Here is a 15,677-nt window from a genome sequence, read left to right as displayed (position 1 = left end):
CTTCCCCTGATACCGGTGACGTCACTGATTAATTGACACTAAAGGAGCTATTGACTATCGATTCATACAAGCTGTCAATAAAATTCTAATTTTACATTTAAAGCCTTATGCTCTCTTTCTTTGTTCATTATTATTATTATCTTTGCTGAGGCAGCGAGCTACCAGTATTGTTAGAGTGTCGGAAAAAAATACGTGGCGGTCTACCTTCGGACTCAAAATATTCTTTGTTCAAATTCCACTTTTCATCCTCTCGGAGTCGACAAAATAAGACCCAGTTGAGCAGTGGGGTAGGTGTAATCGACTATCTCCCTCCCTTGAAATTGCTAGCCTTGTGTCATAATTTGAAACCAGGGTTGCCTGCGTGGCGTTTCCCCGACTATTGTTATTGGTTTTTAGTGGTTATATTTGCAGCCTTTGTGACCAATAAAGAAAGTAGTAGTAGTAGTTCGTTTAACTAGTTACAATTTTATTTTTAATAGAGTAAGTGTATAGAATCGATCGAGTAAGTTAGAGACGTTAAAGTATATTTGCCTATTGACAAACCTATAAAACTTACGCCAGTCTGTCCTTAAAAATTGTTTAAGTTTTCCCATCTGTCAGGTGTCATTCAATGTAACACAACAAATGTACTGCTTGATAGTAAATAGCAAAAACAGTAATCTAAATAAGTTGAAAAATAAATTAATTGCGCATAAAAAGAGAAACAGAATCCGAAGAAACTGACGGTGGTCCGTATCGGCATAAATTATAAGGTAAAGCTGGTGAGTTTCAATACATTGATATGCCGTTAGGAGGAGACAGGGCTGGCGCTCGGAAGTACGGAATCTGATTAGAGAATTAGACCCAATTAAACCCTCTACTCTACAGAAACCGAAGATTGGTGTATTATATTTCGTGTAGTACACCAGTCCCAGGTAAAAACCGTTGAGGGCTTGGGGCTCCACTATTAGCAACAACAAAAAATATATAAAAAATTGAGAACTCATATGAAGGTTTTAATGTTTTATTACAAGTCGAGTGTGTGCGCGGGGCCCAATTTGAATTAATCTATTTTATTGGCTTAAAACCGGCCCTGAGAGAACAAAATGAATGGACTTTCAGGATGGACCTTTTCATCTAAAACTGTGATTCTTAACCTGAGCGACAATACCCTTGGAGCCTTTGTGAGTTCACAGTGAATAGCAAATTTGACGATCGACTATATAGAACGGTGTGATTTTTCTTAAAAATTTAATATTTCAACCAGATACAATATTTATATTTTAAACACATTTTAAAATAAAATCTTTGTTAGGGTTAACATGATAGTATCAGTGGATAGAAACATTTCTGTTTATGCACCGAAGTCTCTTTAATTTTGGAGAAGCCAATTAATATTGGCTTTAAATTTTGGCACAATACCAACAATTACGGGAAAGGGGTGAAGTCGATTACATCGACCCCCCAGTGCTCAACTTGTACTTATTTTATCGATCCCGAGAGGATGAAAGGCAAAGTCGACCTCGGTCAAATTTGAACTCAGAACGTTAAGATGGACGAAGTACCGCTAAGCATTTTGCCCGGTGTGCTAACAATTCAGCCAACTGATATTACTTGTGAAATGTTTGTATGTGTGTTTTAGATAACAATGAACAATAACCTGCTCGTAAAAAAAAAATATCAACGGGCAAAAATGTGTACCCTTAACGTAGTTCGCAGGGATATTCAGCGTGACACAGGATGTGACAAGGTGGCCATTTGAAATACAGGTACTACTCGTTTTGCCAACTGAGTGAACTGGAGCAACATGAAATAAAGTGTCTAGTTCAAGGACACAATGCGCCGTCGGGTATCGATCTCACGACCTTACGATCGAGAGCCGAATACTTTAAACATTAAACCATGCACCTTCACTGTTACAAAACTCTTGCTGAAGTGTTGCATCAAATCGTGAAAAAGTTCTTGGGTGGTGAAGGAATGGTAACAGAAAAAGCTTCAAACTTTTATAAAATTAATAATTCTCTCTTATGAAACTGTTATGATATTAGATAATCCAAACTCGTTTTTCGTAAGCTGCATGTGCTATTCTTTCCATTTTGGTATATTCCTCTACTACTAAAGAATTATCATCTAATATTTACCGGGGGGAGAAGCTTAAAATATACAAATTAATCAACAATGATGATAAACCAGCGGAAAATTATTGCCCTTTCAGTCATAATATGTTTAACGAGAAGTAAACGTGTACAAAATATTCTTAGTTTGTAAGACGTATTAAAACTTACAAGTGGTGCCCTTCTCCACAAAAAAGCAGAAGAGGAGACGCTCCAACTTGCTCAGCTACGAATCGGAGCAGGGCACGACGGTCAGGCAGTAGGTGATAACAGATGCTATGTACATCTGCTCCACCTCCGTCATCTCTAGCAGTGATAACGTCCTTCCAGACCAAATCTGGGTTAGGACAGTTACCTTGCTTGTGACTTCATTCTAATTCTTCTCTACCTGGAGATCCAGACCAAACCATACCCCCAGCATCTTAACCGGACCTTCCGTCGTACGCCCCACGACGTTATTGGACGACATCGACTTGCCCCTCCAGGTACCGAATTGCAAGCCGACTGGCTTATCCTGGTTAGTTTTTGCTCTTGCCACTGCTTCGTATCTTCTGATAACGTTTTCTACACAAGATAGCTGCCCTTCATCCGACACGATGATGGTGGTGTCATCCGCATACGCGGTTACAGTTCTTCCATAGCTTAGATCATGCGAAATGCCCACTAAAGCCTCCAACCTTCGCAGTAACGGCTCAAGAGCCAACACATACAAAAGCAGAGACAGGGGACATCCCTGGCGAACGGTTTCGAAAAGAAACCATTCATCCGGACGATAGACTCGATGTTGTTGTAAAGAGCAGCGATCCAGCTTGGCCGCCCCGAGAACCGCCGCCAGGTACCGATGGTCAACCCTATCGAACGCTTTAGACTGATCTAAATGTACCAGTGCCCCACCTTTGCCAGAAATTTTATCCACCCGCTCTAAGATGTAGGGTATGAGATGGGGATTGTCGGGTATCGTCCTGCCGGGGATGACGCTTGTTTGCGCCTCCCCAACAAGGCTACCCACGACCCATGCCAACCTCTTTGCTAGCACCTTGGCCAAAATCTTTAACTCTGTGTTTAACAGAGTTATGGACCTAAAGTTACTTATAATGTTCCCCTTGTTCGAGTCCTTTCTGATCAGCGTTACCACCACCCGGCTAGCAGCATTGGGAATTCTCCTATTCTGCTGCTAGTTGGCATAAACCCTGGACAGTAGGTGCCCGAACAAGTCAGGCATACTTTTGAAAAACTCATAGAGTAGACCATCAAGTCCCAACGACTTCTCCCGGGTGCACTCGGACAATACCTTCATGGCCTCCTCAGCCGTGATCAGTCATTCCCAGCACTCAGCTTCTCTCGTGTCGAAAGACGCGGGCCACCAGGCAGGACGTCGCGAAGTGACTCTCCACAGTCCAGCGCCTCGCCCATCCCGAACAACTCGACAAAATGCTTGTAATAGACCTCACGCATCTCATCTTGTCCTTCGATCAAATACTGCTGTTCATCGACCAAAGACCCAATAGTGGAATCATTCCCATTATGGGTCTCTAACGTGCGGGCCCACCCGGCAACGTTAATTCTTTCACAGCCTAATGTACGTATTTTAACCTGAACTATACATACCTCGTATTTGGCTCTGAGGTGTCGGTCCAAGGGCGATCTCATTGTCAAAACTTGGAATACATAGCCCAAACTTAAAGCTGTTTCTAAGTCCTTAACTAGATCCCTTTCTATTCTAGTCCTATCTGAACTTAGCTCCTGGCTAAATTTAATCGACTCGTGCCGGTTAATGCCCTCGTGGCTAACTCCTTAATCGGACTATGGTATGCCTCACAAAACAAAATAGTCTTGTTTAGCTTTCAGTAGCCGGATCTCTGTCTAAGTACTTTCTCTATGTTCATCCTACACGTCACTAGTTTGTGATCCGTGTAGGAGACAAGAACAAACTCTGAATAATTAAAACTAGACTTATCGCTAGTACGAATTATTATTCTATCTATATAAGATCTGAACGACTCGTCGTCGTTACTCCAGGTCCACACTGGGACGCTCGAGTGAACAAGTCTGTAACGATCTGCCAGCTGAAACCGCTTAAGCAGATCGGTGAGGCGTAAGTTTTTCTTCTTGTGGATTGAGCCAACACAGTCCTGGCGTGCATCCAGGATTGCGTTAAAATCTCCTGACACCACTAATGTCTTCAATGTCTCTAGGCGTCGATAGAAATCAGTCTGTTTGTTTTTATAACTCGGCGCATAAACGCCCACCAATCTGAAAGCCTTATCTCTGTACTTTAAGTTGAGAACGACTAGCCCACCTTCTGGGTCTACAAAGACTGTACTTGTCTGCAGAGCCAAGCTTTTTCGGAGCAAGACCACTACCCCTCTTCGGCCTCCTGTTTGGCTAGGAGACATGATTTTCTCATAGCCATTCAGGAGAGCCGAGAAGGCTAGTAGTCTCAAGCCATGTGACTTGAGGTCGTCGCAGAAACAAGTTTGCTCCCACTTCGAACTCAGGCCACGCACATTTAAACAAACCAAGTTCAGTACAGACATTCAAACGCAAAAAGGGGATCGTTCTTAGTGTTATTGAACTCCCCTCCTCCTTGTTCTTTTCTCTTTCTTCGTCGGTTTCTGGCGGCGGGTCTATTAATTTGGGCATCTCACTTAACCTGTGGATGTCCTCCAGTCTTCTATCTTTCAGTTGCCTGAAAAGTTTTTCTTCTATTCGGGAGTAGTTCGCGCCTTTGAAACGTTTAGTTAAATGATGTTTACTTACAATTTCCTGTAAGTACGCATCTCTGTCATTATACTTAACAAACGCAGGTCTGTCTACAGGGGTCGTGTGGGTGAAGGGGCGAGATTCAAAGTTATGGTGCGTTTTTTGTTGGGGTTGTGGGTTGGGAGGGAGATGGGGACACAATATTTCTTTCCGGGGAATAACTTGAAATTCCGCCTCCTTTTCGACGACCTCCATGTTGTCGCCGGGAGGGGGAACTTTTTCTGTATTCTTTGATACTTCGTTAGCTTCTTCTAGTTTTTCTTAGGAAGTGTTATTTTATTGAGCAAAATTTCATTTTATTTACCCCAGCTCCCTTTTTTGAGGTTTTGTTTTCGTACAATTTAATATTATTTGCGCTTGGCATCTATTTTCAGGAACTCTATCTGTTTCCTTTTCCTCTTACTTATACGCCAGGGTCCAATCACCTGCAGTAGCGTTGCTACTTGGAACGTATCGTACAACCATTCCATCGGTTCCTCCAACTTCTTTGGTTCGCTTTCCACGAATTTCTTTTTCAGTTGGTTCCTATGTTTCTTTTGCATGACTTTTCTACTTTTTACCCAATGCATCATTTTACCTATGCACTTGGTAATTACACCATCTTCCCAACACTGCTTTCCATTCTTGTATGCCCTCATACACACATTTTCTCCAACTTTAAAGAATCTTGCTATGTCTTCCCTGGCACTTTTTCTTTTCTTGCCAGGTAGCAATTTATCAAAGACTGATTTTATTTCAAAAAATATCAGCTACCTGCTGGTGTATTTGGATTTGGTGTCACACGGTACACTCTTAAAAATTGTTGCAGAGCTTCATCATCCGTGACTTCCTTATTCGATTTTTTTAGGGCTCTTTTGAAGGTATCGACAAAGCGTTCTGCTAGTCCATTAAATCTGGGATTTAAGTATCTTCTGTAGTATGCCTCGAAGGTAACTCCTTCGTCTGGTTCATATTTGACTCTGTTATGGAGTTCGTGACATGGTTTGGCGAGAACACTTTTTTCTGACTTTCCTGATGACTTCAGTAATTGCTGCATTTGTTGCCGTAATATTATTTGTTATTGTTGCTTCTGATGTTGCTCTTGCAATTGTATCTGTTGTTGTTGTTCTTTCAGATGTTGTCTTCTTCTTCTTCTTCCAATCAGGACTCACGCCATTAGAATAATCTCTAATTCGAGCCTACTCTAATTACTAAGAATGTGTGTGACAACTTGAAGAAGCCACCAGAAGGCAGAAGTAGGAAGAAAGAATGAGAGAAAGTTGTGATGAAAGAGTACAGCGGGGTTCACCACTCCTCCCCGCTGGAGCCTCGTGGAACTTAGATGTTTTTGCTCAATAAACGCTCACAATGCCCGGTCTGGGAATCGAAACCGCGTTCTTACGACCACTGGGCCATTGCGCCTCCACTCGTCTCCACTGTTATAATCCTTGTTACAACGCTCACTTTGGTATTCAGTATACTTAGTAAAACCAGTAAAGACACAACTACTGACCGCCAACTACGCACTGATTTCTTTTATTTAGGTAAATGGCCTTTATAAAAAGGGGTCACCACAAGGACAGACAAAATAATACATGAGGTACATGCAAACATATAACGAATGAATATGAAAATAATGAGAATTGAATGGCTTTTCTACCCCACAAAGTAGGAAGTTCCATTTTACTGTTTTTAAAATAAGTAATTACGGAGATGTACTTGCATAGCAAGTGATTTGATCTGAGATCGTGTGCTGAAACGAAAACAATTGCAGCGTGGAAGGTGTTTGTAAGCCATTTAAGAAACACACAAAAGCCGTTCGATTCACTTGAACATTTAAGTTTAATTTGTCAAAATATTTTCATCGCTTTAAGACCGCGACCTGTTCACTGACAAAAATCCGTGCTGCATCTCAGTAATTATTTTATCAGTTTGTATCGTGTTCGCAATGTCATACCATAAAATCCATCAAATCCTCGAACTGATGGCAATTCGTCATATCGAAATCGAAGTTCTGTATTCTCTATTCTATCTCCAAATATTTCTCTCAACCTTCCCGCTCTATCATCCTCCAACAAAACCGCTTTCTGATTTCGGTTCTCCTCCTTGTCGGCCAGTTTGAGCCTTATAACGCTTTTCATTTTGGAAATTCTCTTCTCTACTTCCACGCTCTTTCCATAACAAACCATCACTCTTTCGTGTTATCCCTTCGGTGGCTTTCTCGGCTGTAGCACCTCACTCTCTACCACTGTTGCTAGTATTTCCGTCTCTGTTTGTTCCTCCTTCTCACTTTCACTTTCAAGTCTCTTCTTCCTACTTTCCTCCGCCTTACTAGTTGAAGACTCCGGTCTTTGCGTTCGTTCTTCCATTGGTACCATTTTCATTCTTATTTTCCTTCACCTTTCCTTTCTTTTTAGGTGGAGATTCCACGTTCTTTCTCTTTCTTTCTACCACTGTATACTCCTCCATTTCCTCCTCTGCAGTTGTAGTTTCTTCTTGCCGACTCTCTCCTTCTCCGCCTCCTCCCGTTCGCATTTCTGGGGACACTTTGCTTTCATGTGTACCCTTATCCCGCATACCGGAGGTCTCCCTCGCCACAACGATCCGCATTCTCGTATCATCAGCCAGCACCAGCTCTTCTGCTATTTTATGAAGGTCTGGCAGGCCAATATGGATCAGAGCCCCCAGTCCATATCCCCATCAGTTCACCTCCGTCGTTTGGGACAACTTCAACACCTATGCGTCTTCCTGCGAGCTACATAGGACGGTTGCTACCAGCCACACCTCATCGACTTCTGGGAGCACCTACCCATCCTTACCTTGGCCGCACATTTGCCGCAGTAAGAAGGTATGAGTGCCCACTTGTCTGATCTCAAAGGCACAGTGGAGTGTTTCCTCGCTTCTTCTTCACTTCTGAAGCGCACCTCCACTGTGCCGTACTTCCTTCCTCTCGTGTAAACCGTCGTACTGTCTTTTATTTCTTGAAGGCACTCTTCTACTTCTTCCTCTGCTGCCACCTCCACTTTCCTTGTTAACACATTCAATGTTCTGCAAATTACAGTTCTCTCTTCTGTCCTGTCCAGCACTTATTCTTATTCTTCTGTCCTTTCCAGCACTCCTTCTTCAACAAAGTGCTACACTTTTTATAATTTGTGTCTCTCAATTGAATTTCGTGGACCCGCAGTGCCTCCTCTGCCAGGCCCCAACCGGTCACCGCAGCATAGCTTCCTGTTTGTCTCCCTTCCACGACGCTTCTATTTCTTACTCCACCCATAAATGGGGAAGAAAAAAACAATCCAGTAGAAAAACAAGTCAGTTAACAAAACAACTGCCACAATTCCAGAAAAAGACGGTTTCAACAATACAGCAAATCAACAAAATAACAGAACAACAACTCACATGGAGCGAACACAAATACAACAACACCAGAGCGATTGACGACGACTACGCACTATCGTACATCACAGACTTCTCTTTACTTATAGTGACCATGTTATTCCATTCGTTACTAATTCCCTACAACTGATGGATGGATGGATGGATGGATGGATGGATGGATGGATGGATGGATGGACGGACGGACGGATGGACGGACGGACGGACGGACGGACGGACGACGGACGGACGGATGGACGAATGGACGGATGGACGGATGGACGGATGGATGGACGAATGGACGGATGTATGGATGGATGGATGGATGGACGGACGGACGGACGGACGGGTGGATGGATGGATGGATGGATGGATGGATGGATGGAAAACTCACAAACAACAAGAAGGTGGGTGGGATGAGCTGGGGAATAGACGGCCGTATAGCTGAGCGAACGGCTGGAAGAACGGGTGAATGGGATAACAGATGGATAGAGAGACTAATGCACGGTGGGAAGAACTGGATGTTTGGGTAGATGAGTGCTTGTTTGAATGGATGATGGATAGAGCGGCAGATGAATTGAGGAATTAATTGACTGAAGGATGAACAGCTGTAAGGCTGGATTGATAAATGTTCGCGTGGATGGTCTGAATGATCCATAGACAGTCGTACTGATTAACCGACAGACGGACGGATGGATGGATAGATGGATAGACTGACGGACAGAATGATAGACTGATGTACGAACTAACAGATGGAAGCATAGCTAGTGAGAGACACATTGATGGATCGACAGATGATTGAATAGATTAGAGGATGGATTGAATGCTATATTCTTGATTGGATGCTTGCACAGCTAAGTTGAGCGAACTGGAGCAACATGAAATGAAGAGCCTTACTCAACGATGCAACACACAGCCTGGTTCAGGAATCAAACTCACCACCACATGATTGTGAGCCAGATGCTCTAACCTCTAAGCCATGCGCCTTCTTAAATACTTACAAATAACTTATTGTAAAGACATGGTGCAAAGTAATCTATACTAGTTTTCTTTGTTCGTTGTTTCTCCATTTCCCTACTAGTCCCACGCTGTGTGCGGTGAAAGCAAAATATATAAAGTAACGGTAAAGCTACCTTCTCGAGTCATACCGACTCACAAGGGTCGGTTTCCCGGTTTCATAGCGTATATATTTATTTCTTAATTGCCCACGGGGGTCTAAACATAGGGGAGACAAACAAGGATAGACAAAGGGATTAAGCTGATTACATCGACTCCAGTGTGTAACTGGTACTTATTTAATCGACCCCGAAAGGATGAAAGGCAAAGTCGACCTCGGCGGAATTTGAACTCAGAACGTAACGACAGACGAAATACCTATTTATTTACTACCCACAAGGGGCTAAACACAGAGAGGACAAACAAGGACATACAAACGGACTAAGTCGATTATATCGACCCAGTGCGTAACTGGTACTTAATTTATCGACCCCGAAAGGATGAAAGACAAAGTCGACCTCGGCGGAATTTGAACTCAGAACGTAACGGCAGACGAAATACCGCTACGCATTTCGCCCGGCGCGATAACGTCTCTGCCAGCTCACCGCCCTCATGGCGTATATATTCCTCACCTGGACGGGACACCGATCCGTCGCAGGATTACTCATTTTGCCAGCAGCAATAATACGAGTCGCCTGTTTCAGGAATCGAAACCACAATCTTGCTATCATGAGTCCAGTACCCTAACCACTAAACCACAAGTCTCCGCAATGCAAAATGAATGCGTTAAGGAAATTGAAAAGCTGTGTCCACTTAGATATATGCGCATGTACGTACGTAAGTCTGTGTAATAGATCTTCAGGTTGTAGGGAATACGACCGTACGTAAGGAGTTGGTGACGGAGTGTCTCCTTTTAAACGCCGCATGATCGCCCCTAACAAAAATATATAGCCACGATACATGGTATAAAGAATAAAGTGCCAAAGGAATAATGAGGACGACAACCGTTCTACTGTTTGAGAGAAGAAGACTTTATTTACAGAAGTGTACAATAAGAGAATAAGAGCGTCGAACTCCAGCCCGTGGTACAGCAGTGACGGACAAAGGTTTGATACAATAAACAGTAGTTGTACATTATGTTTTTATATATTCATTTCGTGTACTTATTGGTTTTGTAGCCATAACATAGGTAATTGTAGGTTAACCCTAATCTATATATATAAAACTCTAGTTGTGTGAGTGTCTGTCCCCTTCGATTTAGATTCCTAACTCCTCCCACATTTTGCGGTGCAGTTTAACCAAATTCGGGTATCTTATAGTCGTGATTCATATCGAGCCCGTCTGGCTATTAGCGCGCGTCAACGATGAGTCTACGATTTTAAAAATAATTTAACATCATTTTTTATTCCATTTTAATGCATAATTTTTCGTGTGTCGATGGCGGCAGAGTTGGCGTCCACGCTCACACCTGCACCTGTTTGCTTCTCCCCCTTCCCTCCCTCGTGAAGCTGTGGGGAAGGGAGTGTAAAGAAATCAACGTCGTAATGCGTTGTCAAGGAGACCAGCGTTCTTTTAGAACAACGACTTCGTGGCTTGAAGACACCAAAACAGAAATGACTAAGAAAGCCCGAATTGGCATCTATAAGGGAAGTAACTCTCTAAAAATGCTTATATAGTTATTTCCCTTACAAACCCGAGCAACGCCGGGCGATACTGCTAGTCCTTAATAAAAGGGAAGAAGTCTTATGTATTGCATCACCTGGCGAGAATTGTCAGTCGATGCTGTCTTAACAGCTTCTCCGATATAGAAAGTGTAACCATGGATGGCAACATCGGATTCATTTCTTTGATGTCCGCCGTCATGGCGAATGTCATCAGCAAATTGTGTTTCCCTATTTCAAAGGAAACAACACGTTGTGTTTATTACCTTTCCCTATAAAGAAACGCACAACTGGATTTCTTCGCTGTTTAAGGGGAAGCAACTCATTATTCGGCTTTCCCTCGTGACCACGGGAAGTAACTCCAGCCTGACTAATGGAGCGTTCCACTTCCATTTTGAAATGTTGGGTTTAACGCTTAATTGACGTAAAACGACGCCAATTGAATTATAGAAACATCGTGGGAAGTGGATTACCTTTTTTCAATGAAACAGCGTGAATGGGGGTTTTGTGATGTAATACCATGTCATGTTACTTCACTTATAACAAGCTAATTCCAAGTGTTGTTAGCCCACCTTTTCTAGCTGTCCCCAGGCCCGTCGGTCACTTTAAGTGAACACTTCTCGCAGACTGACCTCTTCGTCGTCGTCTCCTTTTTCTAAACCCTACAACTTTCATTGTATCCTTTACAGTAACAGTCGTACGCTGTGTAGAAAGAAAGCAAAATGTATGTGTCAAGGGTATGTTTAAATATTTATGCGCATGCATTCGTGTGTATGAGTCTACACGTAGAGGTTCGCGCTCAAACTCAGTCAATGGCACTTGGAGAGCTTTACCTTTTGACCGAGATTTAAAAAATAATCTTTTGTAACTAAACACTTTCAAACTTCGGACACTGGTAGAATGTGTCAAATAAAACATCTTTTATTCTTAGCGTTTTTGAGAAAAGCTTATATTTAGGAAGTTATTTCACGTTCAAGTTCTCGTATTTCGGTAATTTCAACCAATCAATGACGTGTATTCAGCTGAATAAAATTACTGCCGTTGTTTGTCAACAACAACTATCGGCGGTGTATTTTTCGTTTGTCACTGTTATTTTCACAAGCAAAAGAGGAAAATTAAAACTTTGAGAAGCTATTTTACTTATATAATGAACGGTGGCCGTTTATAAAGTCACAGGAAAAAAGTCGCAATTAATTTATGGGATCCAGACAAAACTCCCAAGGTCAAAACCCCCATCACTTTTTTTTCCTGTGACTTTATTACCGTAACTTTTTTTTTTTTACCTGGATTCTAATAAACGGTGGGAACTGCATACATCCAGCTGAACATTGCTGAATAGTATCAATATTAGCACTTTTAACTTATGATCACAAACTGAAAGCGTTCACAAAAATTATTTGAATTTTAAATAAATTCCCCTTTTATTATTTACTGTGTGATCTGTTAATCCTGTTTGATTTTGTCCCGTTGTTTTTTGGGGGGTTTTTCCTTACCCACTCCCACTTTACCCCGTATTCTGTGCTTAGCTAGTAGTTTTCCTCTTTTGCTTGTGTGGGAGCCAATGTTTAAAAATACTGAGATTACGAATCTCAAGATTTTTTTTTCAAAATTTTAAGTATTTTTTTTTTTTCATAATTGTTGATCATAAATTATTAGAGAAATTGTAGATTAAATAAATCGAAAAAAAAAACCCTCCAAATAACGGTAATTATACATGGCAAGAATAAAGGCGAGACCAACTTACCACCGTTTTATATGTAAAAAAAAATTGAAAACTTTAAACAAGTTCTGGGCAGAGTTTCGGATCAGGACGCCAACGTAAGTTGGATTTTCTCCGTTTTGACGGGGATTTTTCCAATTTTTTTTATCCACGCCGGTCTCCGATATGATGAAAACTATGAAAATTATTTTTGAAAATTAATGATTTTTTTCACCCTTCCTCCCTTTATACCTCACTCCAGACAGATTTTGGCCCGTTGTTTTGTTTTTGCTCTATATTCTACTATAGCCTCGGGCCAATCAAATCCTTCTGAGTGGATTTGGTAGAAGGAAACAGAAAGAAACCCGTCGTGTGTGTGTGTGATAGAACTTTGCTACCCAACAAATTCGTTAAAAAAAATTTTATTTAATGAAAATATTTTCAGACGCAAAGTTGTGTGTTTTAAGGGATATTTAGCTGTTGTTTCTAGGACATCAAACGTCTTGACCCGAAACTCTACTAAATTGTTTTATTTTACTTTACTTTTTGTAGTGTTTTTTTTTTTGTTATAGCTAGATTCTCTTTCCAAAGAAAACATTAAATAAACAAAGTAAAATGGTCGAAGTTGTATGTAATACCTTTGTATTATATTCTAATAATCGAGAGTAAAGTTACGTATTGAATATTTATACAGAAATGGCTCCGCGTCCGAGCGCGTTCGTGTGTGTCCGTCCGTGCGCGTTTTTCATTCATTTCGTACATATATCTTTCACTTTCTCTTCTCTTTCACTTTAAAACAAATTTTTACGGAAAATGTTTTAACGGAAATTAAAGGAGGGGGGGTAGTTTGTGGAAAACGGAGTCTCAGATCAGACGGCCCACATAAGTAGGAATTTCTCCGTTTGGACGGAGATTTTTACCAATTTTTTTCCAGCACAATCTTCGGAATGATGGGAGGCACCTTTTCACGAAGAAAAGAAGAAAATTAAAAAATTTTTTTTTTACTTCTGCCACCCTTCACTATCCCGCCCGGACCGATTTTGGTCTATTTTATTTTTTCACTATGCATTTAAATCCCGCGAGAGAAATATTTTCGGTTTTAAAAAATGTTAATAATTTCAGAGGAAAATCTGAGATTTGGCTGTTGTTTCTAGCACATCGCAAGACCACCCTAGTTTTTTTTTTTTTTTTCTCGCTCAAATATGTATGATTGTTTTGCAATATTTTCCTCCATAAGCATATTTATGCTATAAAAAAAATCAAAAATTTGAAAATCCATGATTTTTTAGCCCCACTTCCTGCCCCCGATTGTTTCTGTTTATATAATTTTAAAATATTGGAAAGCCTGAAAAGATTATTGCTAGGATTTATTCAGAGTGATTTTAATAACACTGCGTACCTCTTCAGACAACGTTGATTTAACAAATCATTTGTTCGGGTCGTTCGGCAAGAGCTGAACACTTCTACATCGTCTTTTATATATATATATATATAATATATATATATATATATTATATATATATATATATATATATAATTATATACATAATAGTTGTTGCCTGTAGATTTGATAGACGAATGCATTCTTCGAATGTATTACGATCTCGGCATGGTATGGCGAAAAGAAAATAATCGTCTGCATAGAGCTTCTGCAAATAATTTTTGTAATCGCACCGATCTCTAGTTCTTTATAAAAACTTACCTGTCATTAGCAGAATTTCCATGACAACAAGCAGTTTTGGATTCCTTTGTGAGCACAGAGGCTTAAAATTCATTCATATGCAACTTTTAATGCTCTTGTTTATTATTTAGTAGCAGATACCCAGCGTTACTCATGATTAAAATGGCATAGTTTTTCTTTATTCATTTACTTGTTTCAGTCATTTGGTTGTGACCATGCTGGAGCACCGCCTTTAATCGAACAGAATGAAAGCAAGAAAGACAGAAAAAAGGAGGAAGGGAGAAAGAGAGAAAAAAGAAAGAAAGAGGGAGGGAGAAAGAAACAAAGAAAGAAGGAGGGAGAGAGAAAAAAGAAAGAACGAAAGAAAGAAAGAGGGAGAAAGAAAAAAGAAAGAGGGAGGAGGGAAAAAGAAAGGAAAGAAGACATAGACTAAAAGAGAGAAACTGTTGCAGAGGGTGAGAGAGAATATGTGTGAGCAAGAGAGAATGAGAAAAGGAACCTCTTTTCTCGAGCTCTGGGCAAAAACTGTTGGCAGAATGGTTAGCATGCCGGACAAAATACTTAACAGCATTTCTTCGTCTTTACTTTCTAAGTTGAATTTCCGCCGAGGTCAACTTTGTTTTTCATACTTTCGAGATCGATGGAATAGGTACCAGCTGAGCCCAGGGATCGATACAATCGACTAGCCCTTTCTCAATAAATATTCTCTTATAGAAGCAGGTACGACTGTGGTTAAGAAGCTCGCTTTGCAGTCACGTGGTTTTGCATTCAGTGCTACTGCGTGACTTCTGCTATCGCCTCGGACCGACTAATACCTGGTCGGTGAAATTGGTAGAGAGAAACTGCGGAAGGCCTCAATGTATATATGTGTGTGTGTGTAAAGGAAAGCGAAGTCCTCTATCTCTCACTGTTGTGCACGCGAGGATAATAAAAATTACATTACTTTCAAACTCAATCGCGTATGTATTTGTCTTTTTTTGTACATATGTATGCCTACCTATTAATAAAATTGTTATAATGAAAACTGATCCGTTTAGCCAACATTATGAATTGGAATAGTCTATATCCGCTCCGCGAATCAACTTTAATCTGATTAGAGTAAAGCAAATGGGTTTGAAATTGAAGTCTTTTTGGCTCCAGCTCGGGCACAATCGAATGAAGTAAATAAATATATTTGTACACAGATTATATCATCTCATGTATTGATAAAATCAAGGATAAAGTAAAAATGGAGAGGGAATATTCAGTCTGTTCTTTGTTTGATTTACGGGGTGAGCGCGAACGCAGACCCCACACTTAGAAATAGCGCACCCGAGTCGCCCACATTTGGGGCGATCGCAAAGGTCAACCCAACCGGAGTGCAATGGAAGGGCCTCACTCTGGGAGAACCACCTAGCTGATCATGGTTTACCCCTGTGCCAGGTAAGTAT

The 15,677-nt window shown here is 41.0% G+C and overlaps 1 non-coding gene across 1 annotated transcript; it reads right to left on the bottom strand.

Moving 5' to 3' along the window:
• Positions 1 to 15,513: 15,513 nt before the first annotated feature.
• Positions 15,514 to 15,677, bottom strand: LOC115220033. Its single transcript, XR_003882422.1, has one exon. It is a non-coding gene; the product is annotated as a U1 spliceosomal RNA (small nuclear RNA).

The sequence above is a fragment of the Octopus sinensis genome, linkage group LG15, assembly GCF_006345805.1.
Source record: "Octopus sinensis linkage group LG15, ASM634580v1, whole genome shotgun sequence".
In the NCBI taxonomy this organism is placed as follows: domain Eukaryota; kingdom Metazoa; phylum Mollusca; class Cephalopoda; order Octopoda; family Octopodidae; genus Octopus; species Octopus sinensis.
This window is presented reverse-complemented; position numbering and strand designations above follow the sequence as displayed.